Source organism: Centruroides sculpturatus, unplaced genomic scaffold (genome assembly GCF_000671375.1).
Source record: "Centruroides sculpturatus isolate CEXI.00-Female unplaced genomic scaffold, Cexi_2.0 scaffold1017, whole genome shotgun sequence".
Taxonomy (NCBI): Eukaryota; Metazoa; Arthropoda; class Arachnida; order Scorpiones; family Buthidae; genus Centruroides; species Centruroides sculpturatus.
The window spans coordinates 89,321-92,999 of record NW_019385285.1 but is presented as its reverse complement, the minus strand read 5'-3'; the positions used below and the strand labels follow the sequence as shown (position 1 = coordinate 92,999).

Here is a 3,679-nt window from a genome sequence, read left to right as displayed (position 1 = left end):
AGCTAGTATACAATAAATGAAAAATATGTAAAATTAAAAGAAATGTATTAAAATAGTATGAGCATTTTTTATTTGTAACACAAACTTTTTGGTGGGGGGTTATGAGGTTTCAAAAAATTGTAGGGGGTCGATGATTAAAAAAGTTTGGCGACCCCTGCTGTAGGATGAAGTGCAGAAAACAAGAAACTAGAAAACATTCAAAAATTTTACTGAAAATTGTAATTACACACAAGTTTCTAACTTTAGTTCTTTTGGGTTGACAAGTCCATAAGGAGGTTTTATATTTCACAAAATTTAGAACATAGAATGTTCTTGAAACTTGTCCACAAGGAACAGAAATAAAAAAAAATTTAACACAGTCTGAGAAGCACTGTTCTAAAGTACTTTTTAAGTATGTATATATGTATGTGTGGCATTTAAACTTATATTTCTAAGATATATAAAAATAATTTTATATTATTGAGTAGTATGAAGTATTCTGTTACACATTACTTTTTGACATTTGGCAATATGTAGTTGAAGACGACTTTTCTTTACTTTGTGAACAGGATCATAAGGACAGGATACCAATTCATCCTTATCACATTAAATATCCCTTTGAATGGTGATAATTAATGTAATAANACCAGACAATTGTCGGATTTTAAGATCAAGCTATTTTACTTCTACCATTAATAATTAAATTCTTAGTAATTTGATACTGGAGGTATGCAATAGTCAACATTTCTTATTAATTTAATAATTATAAACTAATTTAAAATATTCTGGAAAAAAAGAATCTGCTCAGAGCAAGACTCAAAACCCATGACTCCCACTTACTGTGCAGATCTGAATTAGTGTAGAATTACTGTGCAGGAGCTGAATTATTTTCTAAATTATTTAATAAATATTTATTTTATTATAATTATTAAATTTAATAAGAAAGGTGCCTACTGTAATGCCTACCTCTAGTATTGAATTACATAGAATCTAATCATTAATTGCAGTGATAAAGTAGCCTGATACAATATGGCAACTGTTTGGCTTACAAAAGTTAAAAAGAATAATATGCTTGATATGCATTTTATCTGCAGACATTTCAACTTGATTTTATTCAAACAAAATGTGACATAAAAAGTTTAAAATAAGCGTCTAAATCAATGGTTCCCAACCTTTTTCAGGTGACGACCCCTTTTTATAAAAGCCAAGTGACCCATAACCCCGATACAATTGAAAAAGGCATTTTTAATAAGGTAATTAAAAAAAACAACGAAATTAGTTTTTAGCACAGTTTTATTTTAAATTATGTTTAATAATTAATTTAATGCAATGGTTGAAATTGCATTTTATTAATCAGCCTCAAAATTCACGGGTGAGTTTTTGTTAATGCCAACCTCGTGTCATTCTCAACATTTAATTTATTTCTTTCTTTTGTTTTTAAACAAAGAAGAGTTGAAAATATACTCTTGTACAGATATGTAGACACAAATGGAACTAAAACTCGAAAGGCAAACATTGTCACATTTGGGTATGAATGATACATACCACACTAGAACTGTGTGAGCAATTTTTCATTAAAGAAGTTACATGCCAAGGAATCATTCCACAAATCCAAGAATTCATCTTGTAATTCATTGGGAATGCTGGCTACATCAAGGGAAGCAGAGAATGGATTTTGTGTCAATGTAGTTTCTTCTTTTTTCAACTAAGGGAAGCAACGCTGGAGTTTGTTTTCAAGGGATTCAAGATTTCCAGTAATCTCATCTTTCAAATTTTCATTTATTTCATCTTCAACATCTATCACACTGCAGAGTTTCTCAAACATTGTCATGTTTGAGAAACTCTGAGATTTATTTTTCTTTGCTAGTTTTGCAGCTTGGATAAAAAATGCCCTGAAATTATCACAAAATGCGATAATATTCGTTTCCTTTCCCTGAAGTTTCAGGTTAAGCCTATTTTGCTGTTCTATCTGCTAGATATGCAACTCTTTTCAACCAAGCTTTGTTGTTAAATTGTACCAAAAGGTCATGTTTCCCTTGCACTTCAGGAACAACTTGATTTCATCTTTCAATTCAAAGACACGATTCACAACATTTCCTTTCAACAACGAGCATACTGCAATGTAGAAAAGAAGAACCTTGTGATCAGAATCCATGTCTTTGCACAATTCTTTAAACAGACGGGTGTTAAGGGCTCCAGATTTGATGTAATTTATGGTTTTTATCAGCGAATCAAGTACCTCTTGCAGAGGAGTTGGAAGAGTCTTACTGGCAAGGCCATACCAGTGAATCATGCAGTGGATTCCCCTTGCTTGGGGAGCTAGTTCTTTTACTTTTTTCTGAAAGCCCGATTTTGACCCAAGCATAGATGGTGCACCATCCGTACAAACCCCACAGACGTTTTTCCACTTTAATCCTGCAGTCTCAAAATATGTATTTTATCTTCTCCATAATATCTTCACTTTTTGTAGTAGTTTCAAGTCCACTACAAAATAGAAACTCTTCTCTTCTTTGATATAATCTGAATAAATATATTTCACAAAGACAAGCAACTGAGAATACGAGCTTACATCTGATGATTCATCAACTTGAAAACAAAACAATGGTGAAACCTTTATTTCATTCAAAATGCTCTTTAATGTCTATGGACATGTCTGATATACGCTGCTGAATAGCATTATTAGACAGAGATATTCATTGCATCTTTACTTCATTGGAATCCCCAAGAATTAATTTCACCATCTTCAACATGCAGGGTTTCATGAGCTTTTCTCCAATTGTGTGAGGTTTTTTTTGCTTGGCAATTTCCAATGCAACTTCATATGATGCTTGCACTAATGCTGTGTTCTCTTGCTGTAAACTTCCTGTTTGATCAAGTCTCTGACATTTGCAACTAGTTTCATGCCGACAAAAGAACGCCATATCCTTTTTAGTTGTTCTGAATGCTTTGTCTCTAAGTGACATTTGAACTTTGAAGGTTTCATAGACAGACTCATGACTAGTCTTATCACCCATCTGGTTTTCACCCGGACAGTCTGGGAATCGATTCACTGTCCAGGTGAACTACTAATTTTGTCCGGGAATATCGTGCGCAACCTGTCGACTTATTTTTTTTTTTTTTGATTTGTATTCATAAATGTCTCCAATGTCCAATAGAGCTAAGTCATCTGTAGTTGTTTTTCTTAATTTAGTTACTTACGCTACTCCTACCCAAGTCTCCCTAGTCACTAACTGTAACTGATTTAGAACCAGCATGCACTGCACGTTATTCTTCACATTGCAAAATGACATTACGCATGCATCAAGAACTTCTGTTTGAACAAATCTCACCTGCCGTCCTGGTCAGCGATTTTAAAAAGGTGGCAACATACTCATGACTGAGAACAACTTTGCACAATATGCATTGTGGCTTCTCTATTCCATTGCTAGTCAAGTTAGTAAAGCCAAATTTCAATCTGAATATCTACGTTTTTTTTCCATTGCTGGGAAAAGAATAAACGAAATTTCTGAATAATTTTACGCCATGTAAATAATATAAAAAACTAAACGACTTAAATGTGAAAATAATAATCACCACTGTCTGTTTAGTCACAAATAATCCACAACGTCACGATGCTTCCTTTACGAAGTATTCAATAAGACTAAAAATATTCTGAAAAACTTTCTAGTCTGTTTATTTTTAAGAATCAGCCGACAATAAC

At 32.8% G+C, this 3,679-nt stretch overlaps 1 pseudogene; it reads right to left on the bottom strand.

The window, feature by feature from the left end:
- Positions 1–1,272: 1,272 nt before the first annotated feature.
- LOC111637190 lies at positions 1,273–3,246 on the bottom strand (annotated as a pseudogene).
- Between the last annotated feature and the right edge of the window lie 433 nt (positions 3,247–3,679).